At 35.8% G+C, this 17,422-nt stretch overlaps 1 long non-coding RNA gene across 1 annotated transcript in view; it reads left to right on the plus strand.

Moving 5' to 3' along the window:
- Positions 1-16,706, plus strand: part of LOC106527448 (uncharacterized) — a 108,138-nt gene extending 91,432 nt beyond the window's left edge. The window contains exon 4 of the long non-coding RNA XR_001311392.1: positions 16,541-16,706. This is a non-coding gene — a long non-coding RNA (uncharacterized LOC106527448). The remainder of the gene's footprint in view (positions 1-16,540) is intronic.
- Positions 16,707-17,422: the final 716 nt, after the last annotated feature.

Below are 17,422 nucleotides of genomic sequence, written 5' to 3' on the forward strand. Positions count from 1 at the left end.
TTGCCTGTAAATGACTGAGGCTTGCTGGGATGCTCTCTTTATTTTTCCAATTCACGTGTTCACCCGTGAAATGTTCCAAACAGGTGTTTTTCAGCATTCTTCAACATTCCCATTCTTTTTTGTCATCCTGTCGCCATTTTTTAACATGTGTTGTAAATATCAAAATCAAAATTAGTGAAAACATTAAACTTTATCCTTTTGAACACTAAATAGCTTGTATTTTTAGTGCATTCAGTTGAGAATAGGTTGAAAACAGTTTGCAAATCATCTTTTACATAATGTGTCAACTTCATTGAGACTGGGGTTGAAGAAAATTTTGTAACTGATCACCTGAATGTTAGATCCAGTTTTGCATYTTTATACATTCTGATCATTGCAGACATAAGGTTTAAACAGAGACTGAGAGCGTGTGTTCCTATGTGTTTGTACTGTAGCATAAACAAATGTTGGTTACATTTTGACGTCTGACAAAAGTTACCCACTTTTCAGGGGTGTAACCACAAAGAGACATACATTATAAGGCTGATTTATTATTACTGTATATGAGTATAAGTTAAGAGGTTTTTGTGGAATATCTGTCTTAGATTCAGGTGGGATAGACTGGGTTGTTTTGTTTTGGTTTCAGATAAGACAAAAGTCATTTTAATCTGAGGTCTACTGACTGCTGCCGTGTGTGTCTGGGGCTGATTGAAGAGAGATGAGAATAAAGCCTTTTTAAAACTGCTTTTCTGCTAAATTATTCAGACTTCCATTTATTGATCACAAATTCCCTTCAGGGTTGTAGAAGAAGCTATTTGATGTTTGAAGCTTGATTTGAAGTTATCTAAATATGACAGAGTACACACCGTATTTAACATAGGGTTTTATCCCAACCAGGATATGGTTGATAATTTGATTTGAAATTTAAACTACACCCACTTCTCAAAGCAACACCACTCCACTGAGTGTAACCAATTTTTGAATGAAGTAAAGTGGTCAGAAATCAAGAAGCCATACTGGAATCACTCCCATGCCTGTCCTACCAGCCTGAGGCCACAGTTTCTCTGATGCAAAACCTCCATCAGTAACCAGTGGAATGGAAAACGGGCTACACGTTGTTAAAGAAATGAACTACGACAGGATTGTCAGACATCCTGTGGAGGAAGTCACTCTTCTTGTTACCCAGGTAGAGGGCTTGGCCCATCTGGRGGAGCACCTGACTTATAGCCGCCACAGTATTTTCACACCCTTCCTGCATTCTTTGTCAACTTGTCTGCTCTTTTCGTCTTCGCCGGTGTCATTCTTCACTCCAGCTCCCCAGCCTAAGCCTTTTTTTATTTCTTTCATGGCAATTGATCTCTTACCCTTGTTCCTTTTCTCTTTGACTGTCTCTGCTTCTCTATAAATTTATGCTAAATTAAAACAGGTGATGAATGGTTTCTTGTTCTGACAAAGAAAATAATTGTATGGTTGAAATGGGGTTTAAGAACTTTAAAACAAAACCCCCAAAAATACATATTTGGAGTAACTGGATTGTAGCCATATAAAAAAAGTTAATGTCTGGCGTTCTTAATGTCCTGTGTGGTCTTAAAAAAAACAAAAACAAATGTAAGATCAAAGCTTGCTGCATGACTTATTTCTTTTTTTCTGTTTCAAATTATAAAACTGTCACATATAATAAACTTATATTCCAATTGTGTTTGGAACAAGATGTGGACAGTGTGCCTTGGCTACTAGCAAATAGCAGCTGACCAGTGGTGACAACCAAATTACTTCATGTCAGAGAAAAACAGATTCAAGCTTTAAAGGAAAAGGAATGAAATAAAAAAGAACTACACACACTTTGTAAAAAAATCAGTACATACTGTATATTAACTGGTTATCATGAAATACATAAACAAAATATATATAGGCATTATTTATTGTTAGGAATAGATTATCTAGTTGGATAATTCACAGTGAGGTTGTAGGATTTTTAATATGTTTTTCACAACTGCAGATGTCTCAAATCGTTACATACATTTAAAAGTTTTATTCTAAAGCAGAACGGCAATTTTCTACCATCAGTCAAACAGATATTTTTGTTCAAAACCAAACATTGTTTTAATTTCATTTAATTCAACTAATAAAACAACTTCTTTAATTTTTTTTATTTATTTATTTTATGTGATACAAACTGGATAGAAGAGTTTAGCTGACTATGTGGAAACCTCAAGAGTCTTTGGCTGAAATGTCCCAGCAGACACACTTAACATTCAAGAGGGATGTTTCCACCTCCAGGTGGATAAAAACTCCTCAGTGTTGAGAAAAGGCGAGTAGATCACATTTTATCCCGCCTGCATGTGATGCAAGGTTAAACCCTACCTTGTCGACATAAATCTCATTGACAAGGGGTTTGATGAGCTTTTAAGTTTCTAACCTTTTGCATCTCATACACACGTCTTCCAGTATTTACTGTAAAACTTCTACGTGCAGAGTCCCTTGATATTGCAACAAGACACGAGAGACTAGACACCATACCAGGACATGTTGTTGAAGTTTCTTGACCTGCTCACTATACCTTGCATAGAACTACACATTCAGAGATTATGTTGATAAGTTGTTCTTAAACTTGTACTTATCTCCAGTATTGTCATAAAAATGCTGTACATTTTTACATAAAAAGGGCATTTAAAAAAATGCAAACACTATCATAATTTCAAAAGAAAACTATTACAAAAGAAGACAGTCTAAATCCAGAAAGATCTTTTTTTTGTTTGTTTGTTTGTTTGTTTGCCAAGATAGAGATTGATGAGTTATTTGTTAATTTGTAGGCAATGTTTATAATACTAAAATTATTGAAAATAAAAAGTTCTTGAGACAAATCTTGAGTTTGGGTTGCAGCACCGTTATTTACAATCCTACTCCTAATTTAATATCATTGTGGAAATATTACACATCATACTTTTAAAACCATTTTTTGTGTGATAAAAGTGAAAATTCAAAAAATATATAGAAAAAGGATTTTCAGCAGCATAAAAGTTTATTTGCATTGGTTCACATGGCTGTAATTAAGGGAAACTTAAAGCTCTGTCACACTACAATGATTTAGACAACTCATGCCAATTTATGACAATTTGTTTTTACTAAATTACTAATAAAAGCTATATATTTGATCAAATAGTTATTACTGTATTACTGTACAGTTGATATTTTTTATTCTATCTTCAACGTACATGCCTCCAAATTTTTTACAAGCTGATATAAGTTGTTTACAACATTGTACCGTGACGAGGCCTATAGATTATAAGAGTTGGTGAATGTATACTTTAAATAATTACTTAATTCACAGAGTTGCCATGTTTTTCTTAAAACTGTTAGTTATTACATCTTCCATCTTCATGTCRAATTTCATCTGAACACATACAAGGCTGATGAGTGTCCCATCTGCACCAAAGTAAAACAGTCCCTGAAAATAATTCATGGGGACCAACTAATTGACTGGCTTGAGACCCAAGGAGCAGCACCCAATCACAGGGGAGGCACAGGAGAGGAGGCGGAGCCTTCAATAAGTCACAAGGCATTACTTTATTTCAAAAACAAGCATCCACATTGGGGATGTAACAAAATATTTGGCTGCTTTCCAATATYGCTACCAACATAATGTCCCAAAAAGTATTTTTTAGCTACTATTTTAGTCTTTTTGATAATCAAAGACATTTTTAGAGAGAGAAGAAAAACAATATGTACCAGTTGATTTATTTCTGTTTATCTAAGCAATGAATCTCATCTCTAATTCATCTCCACACCTTGTTTCCACTGTACTGGTCACAGTAATTCTGCTGTTGCCAATATGTGCAGAAACCTTCCTCCCTCCTCCTGACAGAAATTAATAGGCAGGCCTAGGAGTCTGAGAGGGAACAGGTCTGGAAGATTTGCTCTCCTCCTTGCTGCTATAATTCTTAGCCCTTCTTGGCATCCTCTGGTGATACGGTGATGAAGGCATGATGAGAGCTAGGCTCTTTTTCATCTCTCTCATCAGCAAAGTAGCCCTCAGCCTTTTTTTTAGCTACAGTGCCGACCTCTAGATTCCCCTGCTGAAGTCCACTCACTAATGCTGATTTATTTAAAAAAAAAAAAAAAAACAACCTGGATCTTTTTTTAAACTAAATGTTTACATACATTTATACTTATGGGTGAAACATATACTATAGATCAAGAATGCTTTGTTCTAGCTATATATTATGTGGGTTGGCTGATCAAGAACTGTCTCATTGGAAACTTTATGTAATCATATATTTTGCTTAAATAATTGATCTAAACCGACTTCAGTTTGAAATGAGCTTGGATCTGATTTACTGAAATGGTAAACAAAAAAGGGGGCTGTACCACTAGTTACCACTAATCATGTGTGTGACCATGTCTTCATAGCAACATTGTCATTTTTTTATGGTTTTACACATTCAGTATAAAATGTCACATTGCATRAAATAAACATGTTTTAATTCAAGTATGCTGTGTTTGTTCAACAATAATCACTGTTATATGGGTTTAAAACATCTGATGACCTTTGAAAAAGCCGATTTATCCATCAAACAGCCAGCATGATGGGTAAACCGGAGCCTTCTGATGCATCTAACAGCAGTAGGTCTGAATCACCCCTGCTTCTTTTGTTGACTTCTTTGTTCACAGGGAGGTTACTTGGAATGCATAGCTGGTGTCTGACAGCTGTCTACTCCCTGCCACCTATCAACATGTTGTTCTCCCCGAGGTGCCTGTTGGTGCGAACGATGCACAATGCACATCCGTCTATCACAGAACACAAGTTCATCAACTGGCGGAACATGGATACTATTTCTGAAGCATTGTGTGAAAATGATAGATGGGTGTTACATAATTGATATTTGTGAGATTTTTATTTATTTATTTTTTTAATGTATTTATTTATTTATTTACTCATTTATTTATTTGATGAACATTGTTTCTCTTTTTTTGTTTTATTTTATTGTATTTTTTAGGAAGCATTTCACAGCACTCACTTCATTAATGATATTCAATGTAAATTAGCAAATCATGAAACTCAGGAATGTTTTGTTTATAAAAGAGTGCAGCAAAGGCCAAAAGAAAGGTTGCAAGAGTGAGACAAACGGTTTGACAGTGGCATTTCATCGCTTTCAACAAATTTTAATCAAAATTTGTGTTTCTAGTCACATGCTGTATAATTGGCTGTGACTATGGCTGCTTATCTTTGCCAATAATTTGATTAAAAACCTGTATTATTTAAATAAAACAAAATGACACATTGGGGAAAAAAGATACAAGTCATAAGATAAACACCAACATGTCAAAGGACAAGAAGTTAAGCATCAGGACTGAAATAAAGATTTATGGTGTKGCTCTTAAAGTAATGTATTTTTGCAAAACGAGACAGGTTAGAGTGAAATAAAAGTTGCAAATTCCATAACTTTACCATTTTTGTTCATACCAGGTGCATGAACTGATTTTCTAAGGAAAAAAAACATTGTTATTCTGCAAAATTCATCTCCTGTACCCACTTTTTCAGTTCAACTAAATCACATACAAGAGTTCAAAAATATTCATAGGTAAGTGTCAATAATAGCTTTACAAACAAAAGCACATTAATTTGTAAGGACGTTATTGGGTTATTTGATTGTAAACCTATTTTCAATCAGTTTTATTTAACTTCAAATATATTTAACATTCCCTGCCACCCCTTCAGCATTTATCTTAAAGCAAACATCCCACAAAGGCTCATTCAGCATACATCTTTTTGTTAATGGACCCCGTGAAAGTCTGCCAGTGTTTCAGGAGACATTCAGGGCTTTACAGCAACTCATCACCCTGAGAAGCTCAATAATTGACACTGTTTATTCAAAAGAATGCTTTTGGCACAGAGTTATAAAGCTAACACAAGAGCTGGAGCATTATTCTTCAGGCTGATATGTTTAGCTTCTTTTCCCCTTAGTGGTGTAAATTATCCAATTATGCTAATAGGTGTAGGTTTGGAAGCAAAGACAGTTGATTCAACATAAGATGGATAGACAGCCTAACTTTAYTCAAAAGTGCCATGTATGCATTATATCTCACAACACATAAGGAACAACAAGAGATTTGTTAGAATTTGTCTGAGAATATTTAGTTTGAACATGATGTAAAGTTATAATTAGCATCAATAACTAAATTTTATCCGAAGCATCATTTGTGGGTTTATATTTAATTAGATTTACAATCGGAGAGATGTCAGGCAAAGTGTTACATTTACACATTTGCTTGAGGCCATCTAATTGTATCCACTTTATACCCAAACCAATATTTAAACTGACATTCACACAAATCAAACAATGTACATAACCGTGYATTTTTTGGTTTGCATATGCAAGCGAGAAAACACCCCTGAATCTTCATTTGCTTGTTTTGTCTTGGATTTTTCTCAATGCGTTCTTTGAGCTGCTCGTTGGGCCTTATGCTTGAGTACAATCACTGCAATATTTAGAGGTTTGTTATGCCCCTGGAGTGCTTATGTTCTGCCGAGAAAATAAGCTAAGGGACACAGTGGCATTATACGTACGAAGGTCAGCTTGTTAACCAAAGTAATTGGATTTTCCATCCCTCTCTAGGTGATGAGAGCCTTTAGCCTGCATTTGTTGCACAGTCCTCCCCTGACTGCAGTTTTGGTATTGATTTGTCTTTCTTTTATATTCAGAGTGAAAACAACAGCAAAAAAAAAAAAAAAAAACCTTTGGTCCTTTTTGCCATAAAGCACTTCAACATCTTGATGAATCACTCTGTTACCGATTTATGTGAAGTACCAATTACCATCCTTCAACAAAACCCCAGCATTGACTAAAGGATTATTAGTTGTGACTGTGCCTGGAGATAATATTCTTCAAAAACTGCAACCTTCAATTGATAAACTACCAGAAACCACATAAAACATAACACATAAAAATGTCAAAAGTATTGATCATACCTGCTTTAATATCGAGATTAAAAAAAATCTAACTTGAAGAGTAAAACTTCGCTATTTAACTTTCCCACAATCCACAATATCAAAAATTAGTTATACTTTAACCTAAATCTATTGCAGGTAAAAAAAAAAATAAATGAAGTGATGAATGGGTTAAATTTGTGTTAATGAATCAAAATGGTGGCATGTGAAATATTCAGTCATGGTTTATAGCAAAAACACTAGAAAAGGTATGCCATTGATTTTGCATATTTGAAATCTATTAATAAAACTAATGCTAAATGATGTGTTTTTTTCACAGTGCACAAGTAAATACACTATTCACTATTCTATCTTTATTCATACAGCATATAAACTTGACTTTGATTTAATATTAAATATCAACCCTTTTAACTTAAAGAAAAGCATGTCTATTGCTTGAAATTGTGTTAGATAGTTTTCAATTTTTTATTTTATTTTTACTATCATTGGTTTGAGCACAGATTCCTCTGTGTAGGTTGTTTTATACACTTCAGCATATGTTCATGCAGTACCAACTATAAACTATGTTTAAAGGTTATCTCTAACCTTGCATCCAAACAGTAAATCTTCATGCCCTCAGGCAATCCTTATTTAGAAATCTCAGTTAAACTGAGAATTCCAACACAGTCTCCTACAGTAAATGTACCCAACTCTCTGAAACAAGGAAGTAAAGGTAAGAATTTGAGAAAATAAAATGTGATCATGAACACAACTTTGGGAAGAACATAAATGGGTGTTTTTTAAAGAGTCAGTGGTTACATCTTACTCTGAACAGATTGACAAAATGAAAAAAAAAAAATATGTCTATGTATCCATGCCACATAACTATGGAAATAAAATGTGCTTTAAACTAATACAATAAAACATCAACATATAAGTCAGGTACAACTTACCAGACAGGTTATTAACATTTCAGGTGCCAATTCATTTTTGTGATTGGGTATATTATCTAATAAAATTAAATACTTGCATAACTACAAGTTTGTGACAATATAAAAATGTATGGCTCTAGTAAAACAGAAACACTGCTGAGAGAAGCTACAGCAGGTGACATTGTGTGCGCTATCTGCCCATCACAAACAAAGAGTTCTCAAATTCAGTTTTCTACCTGCTTAGAAAGAGGCTCTACAGAACACCTTAATCCTCAAAAATGTTGCTCAGTTTTCAGCTAAGTRCCTTGAGAAAAAAATTAATTGCTGTGCGGGTTGAAACCAAGAACTTTGAAGGAAAAAGATCAATCAAAGAGAATCAGATATGATGTTGTGTTTTGCAATAAAATTAAACAACTAATTAAGTCGTATTTTTCACCCCCACTGACTTATTCAAGTTGCAAAATCTGTTGCATCACCACCTTTTCTGAGAGATTCTAACTTACACTAAACTCTCCACGCCCAGAGGATTGCCCAGCGGAGTACACAATCACACTGCACGAAGATGCGATACGTTCACAAAAATGTGTGCTATATATTTTTTTGATTTATTAATATTTTGGTCTAATTCTCCAAAGCACCTTGCTTTCTTGACACCCTGCACACCATTGCTTAATTAGTGTCTGCACTCCTGTGGAGACCATCCTCTTTAAATGCATGGGCACATCGTGTGCCTCTAATGCTGAAATTGCTGAAAGATAGAGGAGAGCATCAGTAACCTGTTTAACATTTCATTTGTCACATATTGTTGCCGAGTGGTTATCCAGAACCAATGCATAAATGGGATAAACGCTGAGAAAATCCATTTGTAGGTGAACTTGTGAGGTTCATGATAGTTCTAATAATCAGTCTTCCCACGTAGGCTGACAACAGATGTGTTATGAAGTTCTTTGACCGTTAGTCAAAAAGAAGAGAGAAGCATGCCTGAGCCTTTTGAGTATTAAACAGCCATTGTTTTTGCTAAGTGGTGTGTTGGATGAGTCGTCATAAATTCATAGTCTTCTTCCAGGATCAAGGATGTCATCATTTCTGGTATAATGACAAGGTGGATGGCAATTTTGATGTACTTTCTAGATAGACTCTACCCAGGAAACAATACTTGACTTCTAAAACAAACAAACAAACAAAAAATAACGAGACTGTTCAGGGCAGGTCCGAAACTTATAATTTTATGTCCGGATGCATCTCAGTAATCCAGGTAGAAAAAATCAAAAAGAAAAAAATATGTAGGTCCTCTGGATGGGTTCTTTTTTAGTGAAACGTTTCATCTCTCGTCCAAGAGACTTCTTCAGTCTGATGAGTTTCAGGTGAACTCAGCCTTATAAGCACTGCCTTCACATGGACAAAGAGGTTAGTCACATGCAAAAGAGGGCCATCGCCTAAGAAAAAGGCTTGATTTGATTGGCTCTATTGTTCATATAGGGTCATGTGCCCCATCACCTGACTTATTGGTTTGGATGCTATGGTTCTTAGGTGTGTGTTATGTGCATGTAGTGAATGCAGGCGGGGCTCAACGTCCCCATGTTTTTGTCCCTCTTTCCCTCTTTGTGTTGGGTATCGTTGGGGCCCTGATTCACACCTTTTGCTCACAGGGACTGAGTCATACTTGCAATGACAGCATTGTGGGAGGAGGACAACTGGGCACGAAGGCCTCCACCTCTGTTTAATGGTGGACGTTTTTTCTTCACAAAGTTGGCTTCCTTTACTCCTCTCTCAAATCAGTGTTCCGCTCTATCAAAGATGAGAACATCTTCATCCCTGAAAGAGTGACCGCTGGCCTGTAGATGAGTGTAAACTGCAGAGTCCTGACCGACGACGTAGCTCGTCTGTGCTGGCTCATTCTTTTGAACAGTGGCTGTTTTGTTTCCCCATGTATAACTGATCACAGTGCTTGTAAGGCTGAATACACCTGAAACTCATCAGACTGAAGAAGTCTCTTGGACGAGAGGAAATGTTTCACTATCCAGAGGACCTACTTATTTTTTCTTTTTGATTACAATTTAATACAACTCCTTTTGTTTAGGGGGAAATATCAGCTTTTAGTATGTTGGAGAGTAATGATAATCAGAATAAATCAACTTTAAATAGATTTGCTATCTCTTGATAACATAGTGCATATTCCAAAATAATGTCCGAATTCATAAGGTGAAATTTGTGAATGAGTCTTTCAAGGCCACACGGCATCATTTCCAATATTTGTGGGTCATAACAGAGTCCTCCCATTAACCGCAAAAAAGGCTTATGTTCGTAATGGTTTTCCTTTTTCCACCAGGCAACACATTTCCCTGTAAAGTCTGTCTGGCATCTCAAAACTGTGCCTTGATGCCGTTCTGTACACATACAATTATTTCAACCATCAGCTCTGAGACCTAGTATAGTCAGATGAATGTATTTCTAATTATGTCTAATGAATTTGCATGGAGACACAGGTGCACTTCAGTCAAATTGTACAAACAAGAACCACTAAAAAATGCATGTTGTACCAGAGCTCAATGGTGTCATACCAAGGATTTCATTGCTTTTGTAAATAATTTGCATCTGTTTGTGTATGTGTTTGTCATTGAGTAGATTTTTTATTATTATTATTGTAAATTGATAAGGAGTAGAATAATTGCACTGCAAATGTCTCAAATGATCTTGACTCTTGGAAAAAAAATCAAAACTATCAGCCTTCTATTATAACTGAATAATGTGAAATTTGAAGGATGTAATACAGCCATTTGGAATGCACAGAAGCTAACCTTTAGCTAAATGACTGTTAGTTATTTAAATACAACAAACTTTATACATCCTGTTCAGCAAAACTGTTTCATTTTCAAACAAGTTAGTAAGATTCAACTTGTTCAGTCTTGTACTTCATCCAAACAAGAAGTCATTTGTGGAATGGATTTTTTTGCCTTGTCCATTATGTTGAATCATTTCCTTTTCCTCTAAAGGGCTACATCTGTGTATGTTAAAAGCCCCCCTATTCTGTTCAATTGGACCTACTGTTCATGTTTCCTGGTCACATCTGCCAAGCAAGACTTGTCAGCTGCCACTCGGACTTGTCCAATTACTTTCCTATTTGTGGGTCTATGAATAGATGGAAGGAAGTGCAGATTGACAGTCTGGATAGATCTAAAAATAAAACATGTTATAATCATTATCATAGAGAAAAAGTGATCAGTCTTGCAGTTATATGCTGAAAGACAGCCTTTACTCCCTTGAAATGGTATGTAAGAACCACTGTTTTTTTTTTTTTTTCTCTTCCATCTTACATTTTCATTCTGCATTGAGTATAAAGGCTGGACACCTAAAGAACCATACAAAGGCTATAAACAGCAAACARTTCATGTGAACTGAACATGGAGTAACGTGTACATGTTGTTTATCTCCACTATAAAGCTGACTCGAAGCATGGATACATGCACCAGAGGTGTCCTTGAATGCAGACAAGCCTTATTCCTAGATTTATGGTGCCCAATGCACCAAATCTCAGAGGGACACATTTACTTTCAGAGATTTGTTGTCATCAATCACAATGCAACATCACAAGGACATTTGGTTTTCTCTGACATCTGCTGTTTGACAAACTCAAATTGATTGACATGGTAGAGCAGTTTATTACTATCACTGAACACAWGCTATACTTGTTGTGTTTCATTGGCTGTTCCATTCCACCGGTGTYGCCACAATGAACAAACTTATCCAAAATATTTGGCAGTATTTTTTCCTTTGGATGTCTTTTCTGACACAAMTTGGGCTCAAACCTGCAGCATCAGGATTGCAAGGCTGTGTCACCAACACTGTAAAAAATGAAATGTTGGATTTACTTAACCATGTTATGTTACCTAGTTCCACTTAACTGAGTTGAGTAAATTCAAAGCAATGTACCAGTTTTTTTAGCCAAAGAACATGAGTATGTTGCTTTGAATTTACTCAACTCAGTTAAGTGGAACCAGGTAACATAACATGGTTAAGTAAATCCAACATTTCATTTTTAGAGTGAAGGAGCCACAATGGGGTCAAAACATGTTCTATTTCTGCCTATATTATTAAGATAAATTCCTAAAATTTTTTGTAAACAGGTGGATTAAAATGGTTATCTATTCAGATCTACCACACAAACAGTGTATTTGTTTAGAATCTGTGTTTTTGCATCCTCAACTATACTGGGATCTATGTGAGAAAATTTMAATTGTTTTGTTTATTTTGTGGGGTTTCAATTGGCTTGTTCAAGGGATGAATTTAAGAGGGTGTTACTTTTTTGCTCTTGTAAAATTGACTTATCAGAAATGAGGGGAAATGTGTTTTTTGCCTTTTTGATTCTTGGCAAATGTTCACATTTGTGTCACATGTTCWTTGTGTAAGGCCTCTATATTTCTGCACATTGGATTGTGATACATTSACCCCTACACTGTGGAGGATGTTGGTGTTGTCTCTTATTGATGTTTTGGGTTTTTTTTCTTCATAGCTCTCACAATATTWYTGTCATCAACTASTGTTGTTTTCCTTGGCCAACCTGTTGTCTCTTGTTCAGCACACCAGTAGTTTCTTTCTTATTCAGGACATTCCAAATTGTGCCTGCTATGCCCAGTATTTGTCCAATGGCTCTGATTGATTTTCCTTCTTCTTGCAGCTTTGAAATATCTTGCTTTTCTCTCATAGAAAGCTCTTTGGTCTCCATGTTCATTTATCTTCTTGAACAAGAGGTTTAAACCCAGGACAAAAGTAAACTAGTCATGCAGAAATATTTAATGTTTGAACAATCAACCTTAAAGGCATCTCCTCATCCATAAGAAACACATGTCAGTCATTTGTTCCAATACCTTTGCTCACCTAAAAATGCTGCAGTGTGTTACAAATGGTGATGCATCCTAAGTTGTTTAACACGTTTACATGCAAATACTAGGAAATAAAAGCTGACATTCAGAACTCCTGTATCATATTTTGATTTTAATCCCAAATGTCTTCAGTGTATGACAAAAAATAAGATAATTTGACTTGCTGTTTCAATACTTTTGGAGGGGACAGTATGCAGMTGAAACAGGTAGTGYAGTGCATCCCAATTTCTCCACATTATACAAACCTCTACACCTCTTGTAAATCTACATGTGTGCTTAAATCTAATCTTGGTGTCTCTTTTAGTTGCTTGTATTGCTTGTTTAATCCTAATACAATTCAAAGACAATGCATGCAGTATGAGTAAAAACTTTCTGCACTACAGCCTCTCACATAGTAATTGGGCCAATASAGGAAAGTACTTCAAATAGAAATGCAGTGTTTCTAAGTGCGATGACAGGATATAACAACTAGTGAAAATGCTGGCAGGTCAGTTTTGGCACCTCTGGTTAAATAACGCAATTTTGATCAGATTCCAACATATGAAAAGAAACTTGCAGCCATTCAGGGACTTTTTCTACATCAACAAATATGTAAAGAAAAAAAAACAGTATCCACTTTAGAAGGGATCACAAAAAGGCCTAACAAACTACTAGCAACTGCCTTGATTAATGATGCACTCACTGCAGAATTAGTAGATAGTAAAATCAAATGTTCAATRACCATTATACATATCTAACATGGTGTGAAAGTACATTTTTATGAGCATTACATATACAAACACAGTATATAGAATAGTCAAATTTATGAGTTGTTAAGCATGCATAAAGAATGAGCATGTTGGTAGTAATTAGTAATATGGTTAAGGCATTGATAAATGTTAATTTATAGATTATTAATAATGAATCATCCTTAATAATGATGTTTTCAAGGTTAACTAACCACTTATTAATTGAGGCTACATAAAAAAACATAAAAAATAAAACATTTTGTGTAAGTTTTTGATGTGTTACTTTTTTATTTCTCTGAAGAAGTCTCTTCCCTTTATATTGACATGACTGTCCATGGTGGATTTGGCTCATTGCTGGGATGAAAGCTTTACATTCCATATTCTTTCTCATATGAGAAAGTGACATCCCAATCCTCTGATCTTTCCAGTTTAAATTCAGACCATGATGCCTTCCCTCAGACCACAAGGGAAATTAATAAATGATTAAAGTCTAGAGGAGTCAAGGGAAAGAATGGTAAAGAGGGATAATGGTGTGTTGCTGAATGATGCTATCTCACTGCAGTCAGGGTTATGTCTCTATCTACGAGTGTGTACTAGGAAAAAGCCCCGCCTGGAAGCTGGTTTGTTGACAGGAGTCCCAGTTGACAAAAAAAAAAAAAAAAAAACTCAAAGGCTGATTGCAATAAAGAGCTTCCTCAAGTCATATTTAAAATTTAAAATAGCGAAGCAATTTCAATCATTCTTAGGATGTATAATTGAATAAATTTATTGGGGTTGTTTACTACTGATTTATAAAGGCACTACACATCGTATAGTCTTCTATTAGGTGGACAGTAATATATTTCTATAATGTGGTTATCTCTGACTTAATTGATGATTTTATGTGCAGACTGGGTTGTGTGGGGCTCTTGATCAGGGTCTCACAGACTCAGGAGGGTTTTAGTCAGATACATGCCTGATTTAAAAACAACTCATAAGAACAATGATCAAACATTAGTGTGAGGGATGATGTCTGAYATCTTGACTCCATATAGGAGTAGGCTGCCCCTTTAACAAATGTAATGAGGTGGAGTCAGGATGTGAAGAAAGCTGGTACTTGATGGGTGTTTCCTGGTTTTTAGGCACTACTTAGCTGATGCCTGTCAGAGACAGATTAAAACAAAAGCTAATCAGTCCACACAGCTGTATCTGAATGGTTTTGTATGGCTCACTCCAACATTCATGTCATTATTCACTGGTATGAGATCTTAACAGGTAAAGGGTAACAAACATTGCTTATATTTTAACATAAGCTTCAGCATTTTTACCAGATAGCTCTATGTGTTTTTGAGTTATCAAAAAACAGAAAGACTAAGTTAATTCAAATAATCCAAAATTTGCTAGGTTATCCAGTCTGCTAACATTTAGGTAAGATATGTCAATCAAAGCATTACTGATTAAATTGAATAGGAGACATTAGCTATTGTGAATTAAAAAGTAAAGTCTTACAGAAATGATGCTTATACAAAGTGTTTGGAAGTCTCTTTCCAACTAAAATCCTAATTCCAGACCAGCCTCTTCAACACGGTTATAATGAAGACTGGATAAATTTTATTTATTTAATTTTTATTTTTTACTTGGTTCTGAATAGCCTCAATCTATAATCTATCTCCTTTCTAAGACTGTGACTTTCTTTTATATTGCATAGTGAGTCATCTACCAACAAAGCAGATTTAAGTAAATATTAAGAGTGATCAATAAATTTAATTTTGAAAAAAAAAATGTGTTCATCCTTATGTAAAATAATACTTGTTCCTGTAAAAGTGTGGTATTTTTTAAACTGACCGTTTGAGTCTCAAAGGCCTGCTGCACGAGAGGATTTGTATGATCAATGACTTACAGATTTAAGGAATTATCATATTATTATCTTGGCTTTCTCCATCTTTAYTCTTGGAGGGCTGATCTTAGAAAAGTCTTGAGCATGTTTTCACAGGCTTAAATWGATCAATAACATTGTTAATTAATCAGCTCAAACCATTGGTTAGGAAAAGCTTTGTAGAGAATCAAGATAGTGTCCATAAACTYTTACAAGTTGAATAATTGTTAATGTTTAAAGTGCATTTAGCCTAAAAGGTTATGCACTAGTCTGGATGTACAGTATATCTGATAAACATTAAMCAGTATGAAGGTTTGCAGAGACTTTTTACAGGCTTGATCACCGTCATGTAAAAAAATAAATAATTAAAATAAATTGAAGGACTTTTTTTTTCATGGACATTTACAGCTGAAAATGATGACTTGGGCTCACTCGGTTGAAGGAAAAATGCATTGTGACACCACTGACAAGCTGTGCCTCACTTCAAAACACCAATGAGTCCTAAGGGAGAGGTAGATTTTGATGCAAAGGCCAGCACACTTCACAGCTTGGAAAGCCTTTTATCAGTYAGTCTAGCTGACTTTGAGAACAGGCAGGCATTTGTGCACTCTTGGAGACTTGAAACCAACTGGATGTTAACGTTACCTAACATGCTTCGAAGGGACATATACTGCAGACATACCACAGGTTTCCACAAAAGACTAGACATGAGAACAACTTATGTGAGGCAATTTTGAAAACCTTAGATAGTTTTGTTTTATGTTTGTTTGTTTGTTTTTTTTTTTTACCATAAATGCATTGTTTTTTATAAGGAACATGTTGAATACATGTTGCAAACATAAAGCTGTGGTAAATCCTGTTATCACAAAGCAAAATACTGAAGAAAGGTGTTGTGATCATTGTGATACTTGGATAAAAGTATGTTATAGACCTTAGTTATGTCTCAGCATATGTCAGCTTTTAAAATGACAACAAACACAATAAAACAGTTTAAATGGTTTGTTTTCTTCAAGCTACTAGTAGCTACTGGTGTGTCTGAGCTACTGCACGTCTATAATCTGCCGAGTCTACAAACAGTACTTGTTGAATTATTTTAAAGGGRCAATATCATGTAATATCAACTTTTTTTTAAACTTTATATCATGTTGTAGGTAATGTTATCATCTCATCAAAAACTTGCCCAGAGTCTTGCTTTGGCTCGTTCATGCATGTTTTAGAAATCCTGTAGTGTTCCGAAGCAGCCAGGCAGGGGAGCAAAAACGACTGATTGGGACTAGAACTGCCTTTTGGGACCATCTCCTCGTCTGTGCTGTGTCTCAGAACCGAGCTTCCTCATCACAGAGCACACCTCCCCACCCCAYCACTCTGGCAGCAACAACTAGCAAGCACCCGGTGAAAACCATGAGYTCCCAGTACTACTTCTCAGTCCAGCCAAGGTAACTCACATTGTTTTGTTCACATGTTGTTTGGTCCATGTGTTAAGATTTGTAAGTTATTATGATCAGTATGTGTGTGTGTGTTTATGTGTGTGAGTGACAGAAATAACCTTTTCAGCTGTCCTCTCTGTAACCTCTCCAGTTCTTTAGAAAACATAATTTCTGGTTCAACAGAAAGCTTCACATTTATCGAGAGATGCAATTTTCCAAAACCATGCTTGTGTAATGTTGCTGCTTTTTAAAATTATCATTACAACAAAGCATGCTTTGTTATGAATGGGCTTTTTGAGTTTCACAATTTGTCACACACCAGAGAAGATTTAAACAGTTTATTGAAACAGAAGAGCAGACTTGCGTCACGGGAATCCGGAGTCCTCCTAGCGAGCGGCGCTGTCGGGGGAATCCCTTGGATGACGTCACCTGACAGGAAAGGCGAGAGAGCGTCTTAGTCCGTGTAGTAGAACGGAGATGAGTCCAGAGGCGAATGCGTGGGTCAGAACCAGGAGGTCAGAGGCAGCGACGGTGTCAGACGGGGGTGAGGCGAAAGGCGAGGATCCAGGACTACAGCCAGAGCGTGGGTCAGAACCAGGAAGTCAGAGGCAGCGACAGTGTCAGACGGGGGTGAGGCGAAAGGCGAGGATCCAGGACTACAGCCAGAGCGTGGGTCAGAACCAGGAAGTCAGA

The sequence above is a fragment of the Austrofundulus limnaeus genome, unplaced genomic scaffold, assembly GCF_001266775.1.
Source record: "Austrofundulus limnaeus strain Quisiro unplaced genomic scaffold, Austrofundulus_limnaeus-1.0 Scaffold325, whole genome shotgun sequence".
In the NCBI taxonomy this organism is placed as follows: domain Eukaryota; kingdom Metazoa; phylum Chordata; class Actinopteri; order Cyprinodontiformes; family Rivulidae; genus Austrofundulus; species Austrofundulus limnaeus.